At 39.1% G+C, this 27198-nt stretch overlaps 1 pseudogene; it reads right to left on the reverse strand.

Annotated features, from left to right (window-relative positions):
* LOC126416928 (neural-cadherin-like) overlaps positions 1-27198 on the reverse strand; it is a 275218-nt pseudogene that overhangs the window by 112752 nt on the left and 135268 nt on the right.

The raw sequence follows: 27198 nt of genomic DNA on the forward strand, positions 1-27198 counted from the left end.
ACACACACACACACACACACACACACACACACACACACACACAAATGTAACTCAGTGTGGCATCAGTTGCCTGAGACTGCAGTGATGTGTGTGTGTGTGTGTGTGTGTGTGTGTGTGTGTGTGTGTGTGTGTGTGTGTGTGTGTGTGTGTGTGTGTGTGTGTATCTGTCTGTCTGTCTGTCTGCTATTTTTGATGAAGACCACACTGGCCAGAAGCTAATTTGCGGCAATCCTTTTGTTGTGCCTATCTGCGTATTAGGATCTTCACTATCTGGCAAGTAGCAAGTTTCCTTATCATAATATTTTTACAATCCATCCTGGATTTTCCATTGTCTGAAATCAAAATTTTTGCTACTTTATCTCACCAAAAAGTATCTAAAAGCGTAACTCAGTTATTACTTGGTGGAGGAAAGAGCAAGACTGTTACACCGTGTAAACAAATTATCAGTGTGTTTTGTTCAATAACACTACAGCTGCATTACTTTTTATATTCCTAAAATTACACCATTATTCAAATTAACCACAATGGAAGAGCTACCAATTTTTCAGTTTTATCATATTGTTAATTTAAAAAGTTTAAAACATACAAAATGGAAAGAACATTCAAACTTAAGGCATACATTATTTTCATTTGCATATCTAATTTCTATTGGTGGTTGGCTTCATTTTGGGATAATAAAACAACACAAAGTAAAATTGTGTTTTCGTAAAATAATGTTTCCTGAACACGAACCAAACCATGGATTTGTTTGAGTATTCTTGCACGTTTACCACACACAGCTCGTAGTCTTGTGATAGCATTCTTGCTTCCCGCTCACAGGGTCTCGGGTTCGATTCCCGGCAGGGTTAGGGATTTTCCCAGCCTCGAGATGACTGGGTGTTGTTGTGTCATCTTTATCATCATCATTCATCCCCATTACAGTCAGAGGATGGCAATGGCAAACCATCTCCACTAGGAACTTACCTAGTCAGCGGTGCAGGTCTCCCGCATCGGTCCCCTACGCTCCTTGGAGTATGGGACCTCATCATGATCATCATCACCACACACAGGTGTTGTTAGACACATCTCATTCTTGCATTCTGACATTCTGCACCTCTGTCTACATTTATTACTTCAGGTTTCATGATGCTACGACCTCTTTCCAACTGCTTCAACCTGCTTAGAGCTGATGATTTTCTCTCTATTCTGTAAAGAATGCATGCATTTCTTCTAATGAAGTCTAATATACTATAAAAAAAAATGTATCTATTGACCATCTCTGTGAAGCTTCTTTTTTTTACTGAATATATTCTAGCAATCTCATCCAATATCCACTCCATATCCTGTTTTACTATAACAGTCTATTGTTTCAAATCATTGCAAATTGCTACACTTAAATGAAGCATTCTGAAAATGAGAATTTTTTTTATTGCCTTGGTAGCTGGGTTTGTATCCCCAAGCTTCACCACAGTTGTTTTGGCATTGTTGATGATATTGGGATGTCTTTTCCCAAACAGTTCACTATACTCTTGTTACATTCCTTCCAGTATTACGGAATACAGTCGTAAGTTTCACAACACTGTAATCAGAAATGGTTTGATTGTCTAGTACATGCTCATCCTCCTCGGATATGGAAATTCATTGCACTGACATTTGGTGTCTAGGCCAACTGCTAACCAAAATTTGATGCCAAATTTATCTGGTTTAAAAGCTGTGTTTTGAGTTAATCTGTGCCTGACCTTAGTGGGAAGGAGCTGTTTGTTAACGGTCATGTTATGCCTTGGAATGTAAAGCAGGGAATGAATGTCAATGAAATGTAATGATCAGCTCAGAGACTTCGGCATTTATTGTAGCACCATTTTACAGGGCTGTGCAATGCAACAGATCATTTGCAATACTCTCAGCTAGCATAGATAGATTCATAAAGAAACGATGTGTCCAAGGTGACCACTGCTACAGTTCTGACTCTACAGTCAGAAATAAAATCAGTGAGTACAATTACAAGTATGTACTTTGCAGAGTGTGTGTTGTGTGTTGTGTGTGTGTGTGTGTGTGTGTGTGTGTGTGTGTATTATAAGTGAAATCTCTGATAATAAAAAATTTATGAAAAATGTTGTCACTTTAGATGGACAAAATCCCAAAATGGTCAGTCTGACCCTTCTGCAGTTCTAGCACTAAACTGTAACTGCCATAACTTCTTCAATATCCCTCTAAAAGAGACCAAGCAATGGCTAAAATGACAAATACAACAACAGCAACAACAACACTGGAATAACTTTCCTGCTTGCATTGTAGGTCAAGAAACATAAAATTGGAATGTGGCTGTACCTGGTGAAGTAATCAAGTTAATTTTACCTACAGCCACTACAATTTGTTTTAACATGCAATACATGTTCTGCAGTTAAACATATATTGCCAAGCATTGGCCTGTCGTGTGCAAAGCCAGCCTGAAGTAACAAGTCAATAGTTTGGGCACTGTTTGAGTACTCAGAGCCCAAAGGTATATGCAATTTATCTTGTTAATTATTTGCAAGCTGTGGCCTTCTGGAAAGGTGATATGCTTTCTACATAATATGTCCAAACATTGTATGGACATGATCTAAGGGACAAAGAAAAAAAAAAAAAGGAATGGAACAGAAACTGAGCACGAACGTTCATTGCCAGATGATTATCTTAGCATTTACATACGAGGGTTATTCCAAAAGTAAGGTCCGATTCGCCGTAACTATTGAAATTTGGCGCCAATGACAAAACACGCATGCGCGCCGACTCCCGGCAAGCCTTGCGCGTCAAACGCCGCCATTCACTTTGTTACTGTTGCTGAGTGTAGTTCACAGTGTCACTTTACAATGTTTAAGACAATTGATCAGCCCACCGATTGTGAAGTAAGGGCAGTGATACGGTTTTTGTCTGCAAGAAACAATTCAGCGGCGGAAATCCATCGGCAGATTACTGAAGTGTACGGTCCTAACATATTGAGCGACAGTAAAGTGCGCAAGTGGGTGCGAGCTTTTAATGAAGGACGGGATAATGTGCACGATGAACCACGGTGTGGCCGACCATCAGTGATTTCAGACGATTTGGTCAATGCGGTTGACAAAAAAATTCGTGAAGATCGCCGATTCACTATTACAGATGTAGACATGCATTTTCCGAATGTGAGTAGAACAACTTTGTACAGAATTGTGTCTGAACATTTGAAGTTTCACAAATTGTGTGCCCGTTGGGTTCCCAGGCTGCTTACTGAGCCCCAACGAATGAAAAGAATGGCTTTTGCTCTTGATTTTTTGGAGCGATATCATAAGGAAGGTGACAGTCTTTTAGACAATGTTGTCACAGGGGATGAGACATGGGTTTCTCACATCACTCCAGAGTCTAAACGTCAGTCAATGCAATGGCGTCACACGTCATCGCCAGTCAAGGTCAAGGCAAAGCAGACAATCTCAACACGTAAGGTTATGGCGACTGTGTTCTGGGATAGACGTGGAGTATTGTTAGTCGACTTTATGGAGAGAGGAACAACAATTAATAAAGCCGCCTACTGCGCTACCCTGACTAAACTTCGACGTGCAATCCAGAATAAGCGACGTGGTCTTTTGTCGTCTGGAATCTTGTTGTTGCATGACAATGCCAGACCCCACACTGCAAATGAAACGCAAGCTCTGATCAAGAAATTTGGATGGGAACAGATGGACCATCCTCCTTACAGTCCGGACCTGGCGCCAAGTGATTTCCACCTGTTCCGTTACTTAAAGGAGTTTCTCGGCGGCAAGCGCTTCGACACAGATGATGAAGTGAAAAAAGCAGTTAAGGACTGGTTATCGTCACAGGCGGCCGATTTCTATAACATGGGCATTCAAAAGCTTGTTGAACGATGTGACAAATGTTTAAATAAGTATGGAAGTTATGTAGAAAAATAGATAAAGATGTAAGGAATGTAAATAAAACAATTGTTTTGAAAAAACATTTTAGTTTTGATTTTTTTTTTTATAACCGGACCTTACTTTTGGAATAACCCTCGTACATTGTGAAGAAAGTTTATTCCAAGCCTGTTGCAACTCAACAGGTCCAGTACAGCAATGCAAAAGGGAACTAAATAAAATGGTAGTACATATGTCTCACACATAAATAACTGCCGCATCTTAGTAGGTTCAGATGCAGAGTCCGATTCCATTCCCCAGATAATTTACCATCATACCATAATTAATGTGTCACAAGTGCCTAGAATTCTAATAACAATAAAAAAATATTATTTTAATATAATCATAATTATTTGTTTATTTCATTCATTATCATAGTGTTACTGCTTTGGGGGGGAGGGAGGTGAGCAAATTATGACCCCCCCCCCCCCCCAGTGATACCCCCTTTCCCCTCCCTCCCCTACCGCTTGGGTCTGAATGAATCTTACACTTAGACAGAAGAACATACTTTTATTATAACAAAAAGCAGATGATCAACAAGGAAAAACAATCCTCTTATACATCATTGTTATGATTATGAATGAAATGCAAATGAACAATAAAAGATACAAGTTTATATAAGAACAGACATAAAATATTATGCATGAAATTATGAATTAAGTTGTAATGCTGATGTGCTGTTCATTTAATGAATGCAATTTTTCAACTTACAAGAATTTCTCCTACTTTTCACATCAATTATATAACAAAATTTCTTTTAAAAATTATATATGTGCAAGAAATGCTACAGGAAAGACAACAGTTTGAAATAGTTCAGCTTTGGAACTTACCGTTTACTAGTGCCTTTCTGAAGACAATGACCACCATTATAACAATAATATTTCCCACATGTTTCTGCTGTGAAGATCCTTTTTGTGGAATCACACACTGGTGTGACAACAATTGTTATTCCAACCAGTGAAGTCATGTTAGCATCTACCAAATGTGGTTTGCTGTTTGTTCCAATGACATTTGTACACGATTCTGGACACTTTATTTTTTCGGTGAAACAGTAGTCTAAACCAGCCATTACAATGTCAAGACCAGTTCTTCTTTCAATCTACAAAAATAAATCTTTGTGAAAGTAGTTTTCCTTCAATTGCTATTAATAACACTAAAACAATATTAAATGGTACATAAGATAAAATGCTTTGAATTGAATTAGTTGCAGTATCAAATGAGTACATAACAGGAAACAATTTCTGATACAGCAGAAGAGTGTAGATGCTATGCAAAATAAAAAAAAGGAAATCCAGGATTGAATAATGACAATACTGCGAAAAGAATAGAATACTGTTCACCATATAGAGGATACACTGAGTCACAGACAGGTACCACAAAAAGGCTGCTATACATTCAAGCTTTCAGCCAAAAGTCCTTCTTCTAAAATAGAAAAACACACACATTCCCACAAGCACAACTCACACATACATAACCACTCTCTCTGACCACTGACACAGGACTGCGTTCAGCAACTGCACCTGATGGGAGAAGCAATCTGTCAGTGGTGCGGTAAGGAGGAGGCTGGAATGTGTTGGAGAGGGAGAGGGGGAGAAGGAGCAGGGCAGGGTTGGAAGAATGTAGTGCTACCTGTGGGAGTGTGCAGGGGACAGGTGAAGTCAAAGGGGTGGTGGTGTTTGAGGGGGATTGGGGGGGGGGGGGGGGCAGGAAAATGCATAGATAGGTCAACGATAGGGACTAGCAAAGGTTGAGGCCACAGGGTTTACAGGAATGTAGGATACATTTCAGGGAGGGTTCCCACCTGTGGAATTCAGAAAAGCTGGTGCTGGTAGGAAGGCACAGGCTGTTCACACTCACTGAAGTGAAGCTCATTATGTAGGACAGCATGTTCAGCAACTGGGTGATCAGTCTGTCTCTTGGCCAAAGTGTGTCCTTCCTACCAAAACCAGCTTTTCTGAAATACATGTGTGGGAAACCTCCCTGCAATATACCCTACATTCCCATAACCTTCCCTGCCCTCAATTTTTGCTAGTCCCTGTATTTTACCTACCAATCTCCTTCCTTGTTCCCACTCCAGCGCTACACAGCTTTTTATTCCAGTGACACATCCACTAGTCTTCTTCTCTCCTCCTCGCCTTTTCTCCTTTTCCAATTCCCCCCCCCCCCCCCCTCCCCCTCCTTCCTCCTCAAACCCTCCATCTAGCAGCCCTACCCTGTTCCCACCACACACCACATCCCTACATGCTCCCACAAGCAGCACTATAGCTCTGCCCCCCCCCCCCCCTCCCCCTCTCCACACCACCACTACCAGATTTCTTCTCCCAATGATCCTGCATGTGCCAGTTGTGGTTATGTACTTTAGAAGGATGCCTTTTTGCCAAAATCTTAAATGTATAGGAATCTTTTTGTTGTGGTTGTTTGCAGCTCAACATCTCCTCTATTCAGTGAGCAGCATTCTATCCTTTTCATAATATTGTAGAGTAGCTGCTCTGTTGTATATTTATTTACAATTTTTCTTCATGAAGTCATTTTTTCTGAAGTCATTCAATTGCTGACTTTTGCAAACATCATCACACTTGGGTGTACATTGATATTATAGTAGTAAATTTGAATATAGTAATGATAATAATAATAAATTACTAGGGTTTAATATTATTCTCATAGTAGTATACTAAACATGAATTGTAAATGAAAGGCTTATTTCAATAGTGGTACAAGTCCATTACCTGCACTTTTCTGTCTATAATGCTTCTGAAATTAATGAGCCAAACAAACAGAAAGAGAGATTCATCTCTCGCAAGAAGCCATTTGCTTGAATATTTCTGGTATCTCACTGCAGATATTTCAGTGCTCATTTAACTTTATGACTATGTATCTCAATATGAACAAAAATGGACTTGTACCACTATTGAAATAAGCCCTTCAAATATCAATATTAGTACAGGGTCACACAGAAAAAAGGAAACATTTCCACAATCCAATAAAACTAGAAGTGACGAAGGAAAAAATTGCATTAATAGTACTGGTAATTGAAACCTCACAAGTTTGCTATTTATGAAACACTGACAGAATTTATCATTTTTTCAAAATTAAGTCCTTCAGATGGTGTCCTCCTGTATGAATACATTTGTGAAATCTGCTGTTGAGATTCCTTATTGACCGTTGCAACATCTCAGCTGGGATACTGTGAATTGCAACCTGAATTCTCTGTTTTAACTCATCCAGGGTTCTTGGTCAAGTCATCTACACTTTGCTCTAGAGGTCACCCCACAAGAAAAAAAATCACAAACAGATAAATCTGGTGATCTAGGGGGCCCGGAATTTTACTGAATCATGAGATCACATGGTTGCCAAACAACTCTCTCACATATGCCACTGATTGCCGTGCAGTGTGTAATGTTGCTTTGTCTTGCTGAAACCTCAACGCAGGTGTAATGAAAGTTCATTACATCTCCTCATAACAATCGGCATTGACAGTTATTGTGTTTCCCTGTTCATTTGCAAAAAAATATGGTCCAATAACTCCACGTGATGAAACACCACACTCTACTGTCACTTTACTAGCATGTAAAGGGCACTCATGAATGTCATTAGGATTTGTTTTCACCAGTAACGGCAGTTCTGTTTATTCACATAACCTGTGAGATAAAAATGTGCCTCATCTGACATCCATAACTTGTTTAGAAATTCATCGTCATAGTTTATTTTTGTTACCATTTGTTGACAGAATCCTAATCATAACCGGTAATTCTTGTCCTTCAATTGTTGCACCATCTGTAGTTTGTATGGATGAAATTTTAAATCAAGATGAAGAAATCTGCGAACACTCTCCTGGGACATTCCAACCACTGCTGCTTGCTTACAAACTGAATGTCTTGGGCTCCATAAGACAGACTCGCATACAACATTGATATTCGCTAATGCACACTTCTGGGTCATCCTTCTTCTTGAGGGCAGATTCAGTCTCTTCAAAGTTATTAATCCAAAATTTCATCGAGAGTTTTGGTGGAACAACATCATGACGTCCTAATTCATAAAAACGTTGAAACTCCCTCTGTGCATTACCAAAATATCGCTGTTTTATAAAACATTTTTATGGTTAATGATGCTGTTGTCCGTTGCACTAATCCACGATTACTGTAATGGTGTACTATTTACTCACTGCCTGTCACAAACCCACAGTGCTGCCACTTGCCCATGGCTGGCAATACTCAATTCAAACATTCCCATTATTCTGTTCACCCTGTATAAGTATTGGTCAGGATGAAACAATATGCAAAGAAGTGGAATATGGAAGCACTAAGGAATCAAGAGATACGAATGAAGTTCTCTAAGGCTCTAGATACTGTGATAAGGAACAGCTCAGTAGGCAGTTCAATTGAAGAGGAATGGACATCTCTGATCAATCACAGAAGTTGGAAAGAAAAACATAGGTGCAAGGAATTGAGTGCAAAGAAACCATGGCTAACAGAAGAAGTTGGTTGATGAAAGAACGAAGCACAAAAATGTTAAGAGAAAAATCAGGATTACAGGAATGCAAGTGGCTTAGGACTGAAATAAACAGGAATTGCAGGAATGCTAAGGTGAAATGGCTGCATAATAAATGTGAAGAAATCGAAAAAGAAATGATTGTCTGAAGGACTGACTCAGCATATATTAAAGTTAAAACAACCTTCAGTGAAATTAAAAGCAAGGGTGTTAATATTAAGAGTGCAGTGGGAATTGCACTGCTAAATGAAGAGGAGAGAGTGAATAGGTGGAAAGAGTACATTGGAGACCACCATGCGGGGGAAGACTTGTCTGACGTGATAGAAGAAGAAACAGGAGTAGCTATAGAAGAGCTGGGAGATATAGTACTAGAAACAGAATTTAGAAGAGCTTAGGAATACTTAACAACAAATAAGGCAGAAGGGGGTTGATAACATACCATCAGAATATCTAAAATCATTGGGGGCAGTGGCAACAAAGTGACTATTCACATTGAGTATTGGTTAAAAACAGTCTTGGTTGCAATTTTGCTTTTTTATTTTTCAATGACATGTTTCACCTAATTTAGGCATCTTCAGGTTATCTACATAAAAAAAACAGAGAACAAATACATCTATTTAAGAATCACGTTCGCGTGTGCGGACTTGGATAACCTATAAGCATGTATAAACAAATCAACTATTGAAAGAACAAATACCTTAATTTCATATTTCTTACCATAATGCTTATGACCTGAGACCCCATCTTACTCTGTTACTCGCTCCTGTGAACGGGAACGTGTTATGCAGATTTTGGTGCCTCTCATGTCCATCTAGAAAAGGTAATGATTTTATTATTTTATATTTCTAGTTTTTACTGAGTTTAACAAAGGTGATGTTGGCCTGATATATTCGACGATGCCCTTTGGGTACACTGACAAAAGGATTCTTCTAAGAAATACCAAATTAAGGTATTTGTTCTTTCAATAGTTGATCTGTTTATACATGCTTATAGGTTATCCAAGTCTGCACAACGCAATCACGATTCTTAAATAGATGTATTTGCTCTCTGTTTTTTATGTAGATAACCTGAAGATGCCTAAATAAGGCAAAATGCGTCACTGAAAAATAAAAAACCAAAATTGCAACCAAGACTATTTTTAACCACTACTGTTAAGCACTGCTTTGCTGTATGCCACATATGGATTGGAAGAATTTCTATTCACATTGATGTGCAGAATGCGTGAGTCTAACATATACCATCTAACTTTCAGAAAAATATCATCTGCACAATTCCAAAGGCTGGAAGAACTGACAAGTGTGAGAATTATTGTACAATCAGCTTAACAGCTCATGATTCCTAATTGATGACAAGAATAATACACAGAAGAATGGAAAAGAAGATTGAGGATGTGTTAGATGGCAATCAGTTTGGCTTTAGGGATGGAAAAGCCACCAGACAGGCAGTTCTGATGTTCTGGTTGCTGGTGGAAGGAAGACTAAAGAAAGATCAAGACACATTCATATGATTTGTTGACCTGGAAAAAGCATTCAGCAATGTCAAATGGTGCAAGACATTAGAAATTCTGAGCAAAATAGGTGTAAGCTCCATGGAGAGACAGTTAATATGCAATACAGACAAGAGCCAACAGGGAATAATAGCCATGGAAGACGCAGAATGAAGTGATTGGATTAAAAAGTGCGTAAGACAGGGAGTCCTCTTTCATCTAATTGTCCAGTCAGCACATGAAAGAAGCAATGATGAAAATAAAAGAACAGTTCAAAAATGGAATTCAGATTCAAGGTGAAAGGATCTGAATGATAATATTCACTGGTGACATTGCCATCCTCTGTGAAAATGAAGAACAATTACAGGATCTGCTCAATGGAATGAAGAGTCTAATGAGTGCAGAATTTGGATTGAAAGTAAACCAAAGGAAGATGAAAGTAATGAGAAGCAGCAGAAATGAGAACAGTGAGAAACTTAACATCAGGATTGATGGTCATGAAGTATATGAAGTGAAGGAATTCTGCTATGTAGGCAGCAAAATAACAAATGATGGACAGAGCAAGAAGGACATCAAAAGCAGACTAGCACTGACAAAAAGGGCATTCCTGGCCAAGAGAAGTCCACTAGTGTAAACACAGGCCTCAAATTGGAGAATTTACATTTGGAACACAGCATTATATGGTAGTGAAACATGGACTGTAGGAAAACTAGAACAGAGGAGAATTGAATCATTTGGGGTATGGTGTTACAGATGAATGTTAAGTTAAAGAATGAGGAGCTTCTCCAGAGAATTGATGTGGAAAGGAATATATGGCAAACACTGAGAAGAAGTAGAGGCAGGATGATTGGACATCTGTTAAGATATCAGGGAATAACTTCCATGGTACTAGAGGGAGCAAAAACTGTGGAGTAAGACAGATATTCAATTACATCCAGCAACTACTTGAGGATGTAGATTGGAAGTGCTACTCTCAGGTGAAGGGGTTGCCACAGGGGAGAAGTCATGGGAAAAAAAATCTATCTGTGATACAGCCACGAGCAGTGGATTGCCATACTATAGGTCCACTGCTGGCTCTGCACATACGTCAGTTTGTCAATAAATATATTGGCAGACAGATACACACCAGTATGTTGACATCTGAGCCTACAGAGATCTCCATGGTAACACACAGCAGCAACACCACCTCCCATGGTGCCGGTAGTGCCACATTTGTGGCATTGCTTTGCCTGTACTGATCGCATGTCTATGAGAGCCCAGAGCAAGTATCTATTTTTTTATCCACCAAACCAGTATTTAAGTGACCATTCAGAACCAGAGTGAGCAGTTCCAGCCACAGTGCCTGTCCCACAATACTGAAACTGAAGCACCACTAAAGGCAGCCAAGCAATCATCCTGGAATCTCTTGCTCTCCCTCACAGTCTCCTCATTGGACTAGGGGATTCAGAGACATATATGAGTGTTTGAACTTAGAATCTGTGCTAATGTCAAGTAGTTGCTGTCAGTGAGCTATCTCCTTTGTCCTAACTAGTGAAAATGTTTATCAGTGATTTCTGTTTCTGTTTTGAGAACCTATTTAGGAATCATTCATTTGTATGTCTTTCAGAGTTACATGGACTTGTGTTCCACAGTGGACAATTGTTAATGAATTTCTGCATGTTCCTTGTTGGAATAAAAGTGCATGTTTTACTAAATTATCTGCCAATTCTTATTTTGTGCATGTGTATGTGCAGTTCCCTTTTGGCCACCACATTTAATAACAATGGGGATGTTAGAACTCTTGTGTTTTCACATGTTCTCAAAGACAATCATTGCACATGCGAGGAGATTGGTTCCCCAGAACACTTCCTTTTGAAATGCATTAGATACAGACACTTATTAAATAACACAGAACACAAAACAGAAACAACACTATCTGATGCACTGAGGAACCCAGATATATGGACACAGTTAAATGGAATCACCAACAACATCTTAAAAGCATAACATGACATATACAAATGGACTCATCTATACAGAAGGCGCAGAAGATGAAGACAGACCGGCACAGGAAACTCGAGTAGCTGCAATACTGACGATGATATGAGTGACATTGACAACAGTGACATAACATAGACACATGAAATATACATAACATAAAACACCTAAAAGATGTACACCTACTCATGTGAACATTAATCAAAGACTGCAATTTATATCTTATTATGAATCAATCTGATTAAAAGTAGGAGCAATTACACTAGTCCGTGGATAAATATTGTTCTAGAATCCACCATTTTTAAGTAGTTACTTAAGTGAACACATCATTTTAAATGTACTAATATGAACATAATATAAATTTAATATAAAGTAAGCAAGCAAAATCAAAGAGTGTAAATACACAACAGAAACAGATCATGCATCTTATACAATTATACAAAAGTAATGGGACCACCACTCAAAAAGTCTAATTTCAGTCTACAAAAATGTATTTACAAGAATAATGATAAGTTAGTGATGGCTTGTTACATCTCCTACAGCTATGTAGGAACAGTTGTTGTTGTTGTGGTCTTCAGTCCAGAGACTGGTTTGATGCAGCTCTCCATGCTACTCTATCCTGTGCAAGCTTCTTCATCTCCCAGTCCCTACTGCAACCTACATCCTTCTGAATCTGTTTAGTGTATTCATCTCTTGGTCTCCATCTACGATTTGTACCCTCCATGCTGCCCTTCAATACCAAACTGGTGATCCCTTGATGTTGTAGGAACAGTATGTAATTTAATTAGATTACACTGAGGCAAGATGTTGTTCCAAAGCCATGCAGAATTTGTTTACTAACTAACCTAGTGGTAGTAGTTGTTATGCATCGTAACAAACATTAACTCACACAGCACACATAGATCGAGTTTTCCCAATGAACATTGTTCATGTGGATAATACTAAAATAGATAGCGCCACATGTAGACGACTGGCCTGAAGTTCAATACCAAGTCTGCTTCCCAAGTTGGTGTTGATGAAGGGACATCTACATCTACTCTTTCCTGTCTTCTTTTATTCTCGTCTTAAATTATAATGTAAATTTATAATTTGCCACTTCCAAATACCTGTATTTTTCTTTAAAAAATAAGTGTAATTGCTGTAAGTAAACAAAAGGTAACACCAACGTGCAGACATAAGAACTCCACACAGCCCAATCTCCAGGTGGTGCTGCATGGGTGCCAGTGCCTGTGATCTCAACTATGTAGCATAATTTTGCTGCATGGTGGTAGTCTTGGGTACTGTCTAAGAGGTCTGTGTGGAGCACTAAGGCCTGTATAAAGTAATCAGGTGGCAGGCTCCAGTAGTCATAATGCAGCTCGAAAAAAAATAAAAAATAAAAATGCAGCTTGTTCCCAACATAATTACATTCGAAAGTTTAATCCAGAGGTGCAACACAATGTGAAACACATGTGCAACTTAAGAACAAGTTAGTAGACTATTTTCATTCTCAGATACACATGGCAGCAGCATTGCAGAAGTTCTTTGGTTGTAATAAGAAAACCAGCCAAAACTATTGCTAGTGGATCACAGTTGTAATGTCTGTCTAGAGACAGCAAATTTCAGTGTTTAAATCCCAACTGTAAACAATCATGCACAGACTCTTAGTTCATTTGCCAGATGAGGGCCTTTGAAATGATTACTGACAAAGTTATGTTCCTGTGCTAATTGCTCTGTCACACACCAAAGACAACAGTGTTACTTCTGCAAGGATAGGTACACAATTTGTCACAAGTTGAGCCACAAGACTGAGGTCTGAAATGCTGATCAGAAAATGAATGTGGACAGCAGATATGGACTCAGACACTGATCCCAAACTACCAAAGCTGGGTGTGAGAAACTCTGGTATCTTTGATGTCAAATGTATCAAAATTTTACTCCTTACTTATCTCTGGGTCCTGGAAGCTTCGGAGCCAAGCCCATATTTCCCATGAAGGAGCATTGTCTGGCCTTATAATGACAACAATGCCCCAGAGTTAGTAGTCACATGCTGTCTTGGCACGGGAGAGGAGTTGGTCTTGGTGTTGAGCTTCTGTGCAGAGCGGTCATGAACTGTTGCACCACAGGTAAGTAATGTGCAGAATTTGGTAGAAAATCGAATTAATAATAATTTTTGCAAACATTATTCGGAAAATCAATGATCTGATTAGATAATTTGAAATAGTAATCAGCCTTGATTAGAAATTTTTATTAAAAATTCAAAATCCCGTGTTAATGGTAATCAGTTTTGATCATATCTAGGTCATCATCAGCTTGGGTCTCCCTTAGGTGGCAAGTAGAGATGACAAACTATGAGGTCATTTCTGCTCACCACTTAATGAGACATGGTTGGACGGTCTAGATACGATCAAAACTGATTACCACTGACATGGGATCAACAGTTAAAAGTGTTATGTCAGTTTGTAGAAGAAAGCACATAAAGTTGCAGACAGGCATGATTAAAAGACACCTATGAGTATCTTTTAATCCTGTCTGTCTGCAGCTTGACATGTCTTCTCTACAGTAAGTAGCAACCTCTCTTTTCCTACACTGTTGATATTCCTAGCTGGATTTTCATTGTTTGATTGTTGTAGTAGAAAAGTAATTCAGTTATTTCATGGAAAGGTTCATTGGATTAATTGAGAAACTTATGGTTGAAACCATACCCTCAGACTTCAAGAAGACTATAATAATTCCAATCCCAAAGAAAGCAGGTGTTGACAGATGTGAAAATTACCGAACTATCAGTTTAATAAGTCACAGCTGCAAAATGCTAACATGAATTCTTTACAGACATATGGAAAAACTGATAGAAGCCGACCTCGGGGAAGATCAGTTTGGGTTCTGCAGAAATGTTGGAACACGTGAGGGAATACTGACCTTACGACTTATCTTAGAAGAAAGATTAAGGAAAGGCAAACCTATGTTTCTAGCATTTGTAGACTTAGAGAAAGCTTTTGACAATGTTGACTGGAATACTCTCTTTCAAATTCTAAACGTGGCAAGGGTAAAATACAGGGAGCGAAAGGCTATTTACAGTTTGTACAGAAACCAGATGGTAGCTATAAGAGTCGAGGGGCAGGAAAGGGAAGCAGTGGTTGGGAAGGGAGTGAGACAGGGTTGTAGCCTCTCCCCGACGTTATTCAATCTGTATATTGAGCAAGCAGTAAAGGAAACAAAAGAAAAATTCAGAATAGGTATTAAAATCCATGGAGAAGAAATAAAAACTTTGAAGTTCACCGATGACTTTGTAATTCTCTCAGAGACAGCAAAGGACTTAGAAGAGAGGAAATGAGACACTTAAAGTAGTAAAGGAGATTTGCTATTTGGGAAGCAAAATAACTGATAATGGTCAAAGTAGAGAAGATATAAAATGTAGACTGGCAATGGCAAGGAAAGCGTTTTTGAAGAAGAGAAATTTGTTAACATTGAGTATAGATTTAAGTGTCAGGAAGTCGTTTCTGAAAGTATTTGTATGAAGTGTAGCCATGTATGGAAGTGAAACATGGACAATAAATAGTTTGGACAAGAAGAAAATAGAAGCTTTTGAAATGTGGTGCTACAGAAGAATGCTAAAGATTGGATGGGTAGATCACATAACTAATGAGGAGGTATTGAATAGAATTGGGGAGAAGAGGAGTTTGTGGCACAACTTGACAAGAAGAAGAGACCAGTTGGTAGGACATGTTTTGAGGCATCAAGGGATCACAAATTTAGCATTGGAGGGCAGCATGGAGGGTAAAAATCATAGAGGGAGACCAAGAGATGAATACACTAAGCAGATTCAGAAGGATGTAGGATGCAGTAAGTACTGGGAGATGAAGAAGCTTGCACAGGACAGAGTAGCATGGAGAGCTGCATCAAACCAGTCTCAGGACCGAAGACAACAACAACAATATGTTTGAAACACATTCATGTTTAAGAATCAGTAACTGTTGTGGAGACACATACTGACAGCAGGCTTCTGTGAAAGTGATAACCTTTTCACTTAATGTGAAAACTCAATGCAGCAGTAGTTGTTTCAGTTTGAATGTGAAACAAAGATTACTGTGAAATGAGACTGGATGAACACAGGCATTTGTTAGGAAAGTGTGTTTTATGCAAAAGGAACAATAAATCAAAGTAAGTTAACTTGTATTATTATTATTATTTCAGAGTGGCATTCTTCAGTCTTTAATTCAATAACTTTAATATTTGCAATTTATAAGAGCCATATATTTGTGTTGGGCACTTGGTCAAGTTATTTTCACAATGAAGCAAGTTCACTATGTAAACTTCCCATACTTCTGAGAGTCAGATAGTAACAAAATTAAACTAGAAAAGATTTTAATAAAGAGAGAAATGACCGAGCTTTACATGTGTTGACACATAAAAGAACAACTGCTCTTTTGTGAATAATATTGATTAAAAAGCAATAATCAGAATTAACTGTGAAGAACAGAGCTAAGAGTCTACATGCGGAGAGAACAATAAGAGTACATCATTTGTGACAGAATGTGTGTGAAACAGAAATCTACAACCTACTGAATTGCAGCAGGAAGAAGAGGAATTCTACATCATCCTGGATTGCAGTGGTCTGAGATGACCTTCACATGGACATAGGTAATGAGCTGCAAAACACAACTGTTTTTCCAGAATGTTTGACACACATGAAGCCACAGTTGGAAGTACCATCAAACAGGGAATTGCTAAAGGCAGCATTTAAAGATACCAGTTTTAAGAATGTGAGAAGAGAAAAACAGTACATATGGAACTAACAGCAGCACTAAGGCCAAGTAAAACATACTGAGCCCACATAGAAGCTGCCTGATCCCACAGATGCCAAACAACTGAAGTCAGTTCTTGGACAACTGAACAACTACAGGAAATTTATCCCACATGCCACAGCCACTGCACCACCTACCTCATAAAGACATCAAGTGGCATTGGTTGTCCACTTTCCAAAAAGCCTTCCAGGATCTTAAGCAAGCACTCCTCCAGTCCACCTGTCTCATTGTCTGTGATCTTCAGAGATTGCTAATAGTGGCTGGAGTCATGTGAGATTATGGCTCAGGACAGTCATACCACAAAAGGTTAATGGTATTGAACACACTGTTGCTTTTGCTTACAAATCATTAACAACACAACAACACCACTACAATAAAATAGAGAAGAAGGCATGGGCAGTTATCTTTGCCATAAGAAAATTTCATGACTACATTTATGACCAGAGTTTCATCCTCTTGACAGATCTCAAGGCACTGCTGTCTCTTTTAAACAGGAGCTGCTATATCGCAAAAGATGGTAAGGCACTTTCATTGGCAGGCCATGTTTTTATCTGTAAGGGTCTGCTGAAATATAATGGCTCTGAATCTTTTATTCTGTTCTGTATATCAGTTGAGGTACATGTTATGTGTATTACTCAATCAACTGTCCTGCTTTCCTGATGCAAGTTGCAACCTTCTGCCACTAGACAGCTCTGAATCGCAGCTTGTAACATGGCAGTATGTAACATAACTGTGCCGGTGCATGAGAAACAGCAGATTGTAATTGAGCTTCTCAGCATAGAAAACGTGCCTCCAATTGAAATGCCAAGAATAATGAAAGCTGTGTGCAGTGATGATTGTATCAATACCAGTAATGTGTGAGATTGGATCAAAATGGTGAACCTAGACTTCATCACCTGTCATGATGTCAAGGAGCCCATCACCCTCGTGCTCAAAATGCAGATGTTCAATCTCCTGTTTCATTTCAAAAGTGAGCATTTGAGGCACCCTCCATGCATGCAGTTTTCTGCTGTGCAGTCCTGCAATGATGGCCTGTATGTGCTCTCATTATATGCACACTTACCTGAGAACTGTGTCTGTATTATCCAAGGATTTTCTCTGATGTGGTGATCACACCAATTCCAGAAAGTCTTGTCGGATGCCATACACGGTCATCCATTCTGAGCTCTATCACACACATTTAGGTTAGCACCACTGTTTTCTTCATTGTGAGCATGAACAATCCAATGTTCTAAGTTAGTCATGTTGACAGAATCCTCATTGTACACAGTTTTCACTCTTCTGGGATTTCAATTGCAGGCATGTTTTCTGTGGTTAGGAACTCAATAACAGTATACGGTTTTTCACATAATGCCATAGTTACATTACACACCGTCATGTTACATACTGCAACTTGGAGCCCTCTAGTGACAGAAGGTTGTGTCTTGCATCAGTGAAGTGGAAAATTGACCAAGTAATGTGCATGACATATAGTGCCTCAACTGACATTGAGAATAACATAAAAAGTTCGAGGCATTACTATTCAGCAAGCCCTTGAATATGTACTTATGATTGTGCAAATACCATTATTTGACCATCACAAGGACTCTGATATGGAGGGTGTAGTAATACATATCCCCCGGATGTAGAGAAACAACTGAAAGAGTTGAAAGCAAATAAGGCACAAGGTGCTGATGAAATCCCAACTCAGTTTTACAAAGAGTACTTTACAACACTAGCCCCTTACTTAGATTGCATTTATTGGAATTTCTCCCCCAGCACAAAGTCCCAAGTGACTGGAAAAAAGCGCAGGTGACTCCTATTTACAAGAAGGGAAATAAAGCATACGTGCAGAATTTAACATCAGTTAGCTGCAGACGTTGAACGTATTTTCAGTCCCAACATAATAAATTCCTTGAGAGGGAAAAGATTCTCTCAACAAACCAGCATGGTTTTAGAAAGCATTGGTAGTGTGAAACTCAGCTTGCACTATTCTCAAATGATATCCTGTGAACCATGGATGAAGGGCAACACGCAAATTCCATATTCCTAGATTTTCGTAATGCATCTGACATGGTGCCACCCTGACAACTAGTGGTGAAGGTACAAACATATGGAAAGGTCTCCAAATATGTGGGTGACTCAAACACTTCTTAAGAACAGAGCCCAGTATGTTGTCCTCGACTGCGGGTGTTCATCAGAGACAAGGGTATCATCAGGAATACCTCAGGAAAGTGTGATGGGGTTGCTGTTATTTTCTATACACACAAATGATCTGGCAGAGCCGGCCAGGGTGGCCGAGCGGTTCTAGTCGCTACAGTCTGGAACCGCGCGACCGCTACGGTCACAGGTTCGAATCGTGCTTCGGGCATGGATGTGTGTGATGTCCTTAGGTTAGTTCGGTTTAAGTAGTTCTAAGTTCTAGGGGACTGATGACCTCAGCAGTTAAGTCCTGTAGTGCTCAGAGCCATTTGAACCATTTGATCTGGCAGACAGAGTCAGCAGCAGCTTGCAGCTGCTTGCTGATGATGCTGTGATGTATGGGAAGGTTTCATTTTTGAGTGACTATAGGAAGGTACAAAATGAATTAGACAAAATTTTTAGTGGGCATGATGAATGGCAGCTAGCTCTAAATGTAGCAAAATGAAATTTAATGCAGATGAATAGGAAAAACAAATTTGTAATGTTTGAGTCCAGTATTAGTAGTGAGCTGCTTGACACAGTCATGACAATTAAATACCTAGGTTTCATTTTACAAAGCAGTATGAAATAAATGAGCTAGTAAGGATTGCAGTAGTGGATGTGAATGGTCAACTTTGGTTTATTGGGAGAATTTTAGGAAAGTGTGGTTCATCTGTAAAGGAGACTGCATATAGGACACTAGTGTGACCAATTGTTCTGAATGTTTGGCATCCACACCAGGTCAGATTAAAGGAAGACATTGAAGCAATTCCTGAATAAGGCAAAAGTATTATGGAGATGCTTTGGGAACTCAAATGGGAATCACTGGAGGTAAGGCAATGTTCTTTACTAGGAGCGCTATTGAGAAAATTTAGAGAACTGACATTTCAGGCTGGCTGCAGAACAATTCTACTGCTGCCAATAGAGATTTCACATAAGGACCATGTAGATAAGATTAAAGAGATCAGGGCTCAAACAGAGGTATAAAGACAGTCATTTTTACCTTGCTCTATTTGCGAGTGGAACAGGAAAGGAAATGACTAGTAGTGGCACAGGGTATCCTCTACCACACACCATATGTTGGCTTGTGGAGTATGTATGTAGGTGTAGATATTCAACACCACACCACTTCACAATTCATTAAAGTGTATACGCTCTTTTGCTTACCTATATGTCAAGATGCATCCTTTGATGCAACACCAGACGCCTGTTTTCAGACAGCAATGGAGACCATGCAAGCAGTAACACAGGTGGCCATTAACGTAAAGTTCATAGTTAAGGTGACTCTGGGTGACCCCATTCTGCAAGAAATGGTGCACCATGTCCCACATGGGTACCCAGCTGACAGAAAGCTCATCCATAAATGAGACACTGCAGCATATTGCTGCCATCATGAGCTCTCCATCTTTAAGGGGATCCTCCTCCAGGGTGACAATGGGGAAACTTGAGTCATCAGTCCCAAAGCCATGCACTGTCAAGTGCTGGACCTGCTCCAACAGGGATACTGGGGAATTGTTTTAACAAATCAGATGGCCTAGGAGCATGTGTATTGGCAAAGCTCTGTTGCCTCTTCCTACACAGCCATGGTCATCAATCCATTTGGATTTTTCAGGACCTTTCTTGGGGGCCCAATGGCTGGCGCACCCTTGTCAACACCCACAGCAAATTCCTTTAAGTTTAAAGAACGTGGCCCATGACACTGGCCAAAATTATTCAAGTTCTGGCACACATTTTCTCCATTGAGGGCTTACCAAGCACAGTCGGTATGGACAATGGTATTGTTCTGTTCAATGGAATTTAAACAGTTTTGTGAGGAAAATGGGGTTCAACAAGTGCAAACAACTGCTTTCCATCCTGCATCCAACAGCATCACAGAATGTTTTGTCTGCACCTTCAAGATACATATGGTCATGGTACAGCAAGAGAACAACAAAGAGGATGCACTAACACTGTTTATTGCTTCCTATCATACGACACCTCAAGATGGCACCAGTCCTCATAGGCACTCCATGGTCACTTACAGTGGACCAAACCATCTGCTGTCAAGCTGGTGCCCATAGCGACTTACTGCTAACAGGCTACCTGCATCATTTTCAGCCTTGGCAGCAGTGTTCATTAGGGGCAAACATTGTTGGGTCCCAGCTCGGATCATTCACCTTCTGGGAAATTCCATGGTTGAGATCCAAAATCAGGCTAAGGCATCCAGACTCATTAATCAACTCCATATGTGATAGGGGTCTTGCCTCTCCAAAAATGATTCTGCCAGGGTCCTTTTTCTGAAGCACCCCACCTGGTCCATGATCCAGAAAGGCAGCTGAGGCACAACCAGCAGTGGTTGCAGTGGTAACCCCATAGGCAGCACAACCACAGCTCCAAGGACAGGGCCATGGCAATAACAGACATGTGGATGTCAACTTTGATGGACCTGAGACATCTCCACAAGCAGACAAACTCATCACAATGAATTACCAGATGTCGAGATGGTTCTATGCTGTTCCATGTGACAGAATCCAACTGGAATACAGCTGTGACCAGTAGGCTGCTGTACTATAGGTCCACCACATCAGCTCCACATATGGGCCAGTTTATTAATAAACACACCAATGAACATATACACATTGGTATGTTGACATGTGAGCCCACAGTGGAATGTGTGATGCCACCATCACCTACTGCTGTATTTTCATCACCACTGGCAGTGATAGATTTGCAGCACTTTGCCTATGCTGACAGCATGTTCACGGAAGACCAGAGCAAGTATCTATCACCCAAGCCTGCATTTAACTGGTTGCCCAGCACTAGAAAAACCAGTTCTAGCTGCAACACCTGTCCTGGAGGATCAACATTGAAGCATGACTATGAGTAGCCAAGCACTCACCATAGAAACCTTCACTTCTCCTCAGGGACAGTATACCTCTGGTTGAACTTAGAATTTGTGCTTATGTTGAATAGTTGCTGTTAATGACTTATGTTCTGCAGGATTTTGGAGAGTCAAGTGGTTGTTCATCCTTATTATGGATCATGTTTATCAGTGACTTCTATTTTTGTTTTGGGAACCTATTTGGGAATTATTCATTTAAGTATCATTCAGACTTACATGGAGTTCTATTCACCAATTGACAATTATTTTGACCTACTGCATATTCTGAGTAGGAACAAAAGTGCTTGTTTTACAGTGCTAACTGGTTATTCTTACTTTGTATGTGTCTGTGGTGCTGCTTTGGTCATTGCAGTATTCTATAACTACACTATTAATGAGTCATATCTGGAATCAGTCAACTCTTACAAATACCTGGGTGTAACATTTTGCAGGGATATGCAATGAAATGATCATATGGCATCAGTCTTAGATAAAGCAGGTGGCAGACTTGGGTTCATTGGTAGAATACTAGGGAAATGCTATCAGTCAACAAAGAGGACAGCATACAAAACACTCATGCAATCCATCCTAGAACATTGCTCAAGTGTCTAGGACCCATACCAAATAGGACTAATAGGTGATATTGAATCGATAAAAAGAAGGGCAGCATGAATGCTCACAGGTTTCTTTGACCCATGGAAGAGTTTTATGGATAGGCTGAAGCAACTGAACTGCCATATGCCTGAAGAAAGATGCATACCATCCATCGGTAATCTATTTCAGGGTGTATACGTGGATGAGGAAAAAAAAATTCCCGGATTTCCTGGTTAAAAATACACTTTATCCCGGATGAAAATACACTTTTTCTGTGTTAAGTAACAATATACTTTTCCTCGGAACTCTAAAACTTATCAATACTTTCAATGGATGTGGTTTTAAACACTGGCGTAGAATTTCCTGGCAGTTTATAAAATGAAACTCAAGAGGAAAAACACGTTTTGAAAAGATGTCTGATATGCAGCAACATGTACACAGAATATTTTCGTATTACGAAAGTATAAATTCGAATTCCACCAAACACCGCATGTTACTTTCCAAAGGATTGAAATCGAGATTGCGATGTGCTTTTGTAAGCCAGTCGTAGCTCATGTCAAGCGATCTCGTAAACCGATGACAGCGGATATTCAGAACATAGGACATGTGATGCAGTCAGCCAATAGCAACATCACTGTTAAGTAGCATGAACCCACAAACAGGAAAAGGTAATGGTTTAAATTACTATATATAGTGTTGCTACAAGAAAAGAAAAGCTTTCACGTATAATATTGGTCTCTAAGATTAATAAGCAGCAAGAGAAGCTAAGCTTTCACACATAATGTTGATCTTTTTTGCACGTGTTACACTTTAAGATACATCAAACAAATGTGCCAGTAAAATTTTTAACAATGACATAAATGTCTGATCTTCTGGGCTCGAAAATATTCTAAATGGTCATTCTCAAAGATTTGATTTTTGAATGAGAGTTAAATGCTATGTGACTTAAGAAATTCATCAGACAGTCATGCACAGAGTTCATCTTGTGTAAAATGAAATTTACTTTACTTGAAAATAACGCTTTTCAAACAACCATTCAGAATATTTTCAGGCGACCTGTTAGAAATAGATTCGTTTCAGCAGTTGCACCAGATGACAGGTGTCACCGCGCTTGTGCACCTATGATGATGCAGGAAGCCCGTATGTTCGTACGTGTAAAACATTATAAGATCTTACATTATGTTATAAAAGAAACAAGACACTAGAGAATACTCCAAGAGCATGGGAATTTTGTGAACCATACTAAACTGCATAATTCGGCTTAAAGTGCACATTCGTATGTCCAGATTCAGATGTAAATTTTCTTGGAGTACCAGTACCCTATTATCTCATGTTTGGTTCTTTATTATGGCATAATACCATATGTGCTAGAAGATGAAAACGTGAACTTGAAATGCGGTGAACAGTTGAAACTAGCCAATAGCACAGAATTAAACACTTCATTTCACATAAATTGACCTCAGCAGAAAAGATTAATAAAAGTCAAATTTCTTTAACAAACTGACAAAAATAACTTCATTGTTCTGCACGGCGATTAACGCTTGACTGTCAGAAAGGTGGAAACAATATAAAATATGAAACTAATAATATATTTTAGCCTTCCATAATTATGTGAATGTATTTTAATTAACTTGATAGCTCCCAGCCACAGAAATCTGTTTTGTTTTCATCTGACATGAGAGCAATAAATGAAGAGGAAACAACAAAATCACTTAACGTAAACACAGGTCACATGGAGACTACCACCTCCCCACCACAACTCAGACTTCTCTGTGCATCAGGTCTGGATCTATGATGTTTCCAAACCGGGACAATATTAGATAACGGTGCTTCCCATACCTCGAGTGTTTGAGGTAGGATGCCAAAAATTTTAAAAAATTGACTTTTCAAAAATATGTTCATTTTGTAGCGCACATCTTTCTGAAGAGTCTGATACATAAAAGCTATATGTTCAAGTGAATGTAAGACATGTTATTTGGTCTTAAAGTACAATGCCAAGCCTCTTCCCGCAGCATTCTTCCATCGCATTTCTCTGTATTTCGCTCTGTGGAAGTCAAACATGTAATATTTTGTAATGGGTGCAACCAAACTATATTCCGGCCAGTGAAAATTAAAATGTCCTGTGGTGCCCTTCCTGCTCCCAGTCGGTCGGTTTGACATCCTGCCCCTCTAAAAAAATCTTGCAATATATACTGGATGGGATTATTTATAACCGGCAGAACAAGTACTCTTCAGAAAATTTGCAGTCTTCACTGCCTATTAGCTAATAACTTGCTGTTTTGTGTGGCATAAAATTAAATGTATGATACATAAAACGAGTAAAGACAAGACACAAGCAAGACAGTACACATTTCTTCAATACTGGTGTCCTTGCTTTTTTTCTCTCTAATCTTTCCACAGCTTTATATGGCATACTTTCCTTTCTGGGAAAGAATCTATTACCTCATCAAAGTGCGTCAACATTTTTCTATATGAAAAAATGAAATGTCGTTGTCTAATACTAGAAAAGCTGTTAATACAAATAGTACCCAAGACTGGTGAGGTTTCTCGGTCTGATTACGTGTATTTTGTCACTGTCTGCTAGATAAAACGAAATAGGCCTAATATTGGACCAATTGTTACTTACACCAAATAAACAAGACTGTTTTCGCACAAATTGTCATTTTTATAACACAACAGAATATAATTCACAAAGTACCAATATCAAATGCCTATTAGGCCTACTACAAGCAAAAATTTTTATGTTAGGAAATAGTTTCACATTTCATTCATACTCTCTAGCTTCTGAAGCATGAGATCGAAAAAGTAGTAGTACAAAATTTTTATATAAATTTGGAATCGTCATATTCTTCCATAATTTGTGTGAGTCCCCGTTTCTTCTCCTTCCCCATTCTAACAAAGAATCTTGTCATCACAAATTCTGTAACTATTACTGCCAGTGTCAACATTTATTCTCTGGTTAACTTCACTAACCCTGCCACAATCGCCTGTTTGTTATCCCACATTTATTCTCTGGTTAGGCGTTATTATGCGTACATACAATGCATTTTTTGTGCTATTCCCAGGATAGAACATTAGCGGCTGCTAGCCAGGGATTGTATAACTGGCCCTTAGTAGTGTAGCAGTCTGGCCAAAAATTTTCTGTGAAAATTTCATTTTCTTGGATACATGGAGAGGACAATACGTTATTCTTTGTTGCCTGTTATTCCTATTAGTAGTTTATTTCCACTCTGGTAGTCTGAATCTATGGAATTTGCAAGTAATTGTAACAACACTAATCATATGCGAACCCAGTCAACCACATAAACAGCGATTGTCATTCACCCTTTCGGCTTTATTTGCTCAGACCCGTCCCCTTTTGTCTGCAGGAAAGTTTATTTCTAGATGAGACAGGGATTCCCCTGGCAGAGACATGTACACTACGCACACATTCAAAAATAAACTTAAGCTTCATTCAGAAATCAATTTAGAATTTGATCAAAAATGTTCAAAAACCAATAGGAATGCATTCAAAATCATATGAGTAATCAACAGACCAATGTGCGCTGGATGCTTGGCGCTTTGTGAAACAAGGGCTTTTACCTCAATAATATGATTTTTAAAATATTCCAGAGGTAAAATAGTCCCCCATTCGGATCTCCGGGTGGGGACTACTCAGGAGGATGTCGTCATCAGGAGAAAGTAAACTGGCGTTCTAGAGATTGAAGCGTGGAATGTCAGATCCCTTAATCGGGCAGGTAGGTTAGAAAATTTAAAAAGGGAAATGGATAGGTTAAAGTTAGATATAGTGGGAATTAGTGAAATTCGGTGGCAGGAGGGACACGACTTTTGGTCAGGTGAATACAGGGTTATAAATACAAAATCAAATAGGGGTAATGCAGGAGTAGGTTTAATAATGGATTAAAAAATAGGAGTGCGAGTAAGCTACTACAAACAACATAGTGAACACATTACTGTGGCCAAGATAGACACAAAGCCCATGCTTACTACAGTAGTACAAGTTTATATGCCTACTAGCTCTGCATATGACGAAGAAATTGAAGAAATGTATGATGAAATTAAAGAAATTATTCAGATAGTGAAGGGAGACAAATTTAATAGTCATGGGTGACTGGAATTCGGCAGTAGGAAAAGGGAGAGAAGGAAACGTAGTCGGTCAATATGGATTGGGGGGTAAGAAATGATAGAGAAAGCCGCCTGTAAGAATTTTGCACAGAGCATAACTTAATCATAGCTAACACTTGGTGCAAGAATCATAAAAGAAGGGTGTATAGATGGAAGAATCATGGAGATACTAGAAGGTATCAGATAGATTATATAATGGTAAGACAGAGATTTAGGAACCAGGTTTTAAATTGTAAGACATTTCCAGGGGGCAGATGTGGACTCTGACCACAATGTATTGGTTATGAACTGTAGATTAAAACTGCAGAAACTGCAAAAAGGTGGGAATTTAAGGAGATTGGACCTGGATAAACTGACTAAACCAGAGGTTGTACAGAATTTCAGGTAGAGCATAGGGAAAGAATTGACAGGACTGGGGGAAAGAAGTACAGTAGAAGAAGAATGGGTAGCTTTGAGGGATGAAGTAGTGAAGGCAGCAGAGGATCAAGTAGGTAAAAAGACAAGGGCTAGTAGAAATCCTTGGGTGACAGAAGAAATACTGAATTTAATTGATGAAAGGAGAAAATATAAAAATGCAGTAAATGAAGCAGCCAAAAAGGAATACAAACGTCTCAAAAATGAGATTGACAGGAAGTGCAAAATGGCTAAGCAGGCATGGCTAGAGGACAAATGTAAGGATGTAGAGGCTTATCTCACTAGGGGTAAGATAGATACAGCCTAAAGGAAAATTAAAGAGACCTTCAGAGAAAAGAGAACCACTTGTATGAATATCAAGAGCTCAGAGGGAAACTCTACTCTAAGCAAAAAAGGGAAAGCAGAAAGGTG

The sequence above is a fragment of the Schistocerca serialis genome, chromosome 8 (genome assembly GCF_023864345.2).
Source record: "Schistocerca serialis cubense isolate TAMUIC-IGC-003099 chromosome 8, iqSchSeri2.2, whole genome shotgun sequence".
NCBI lineage: Eukaryota > Metazoa > Arthropoda > Insecta > Orthoptera > Acrididae > Schistocerca > Schistocerca serialis.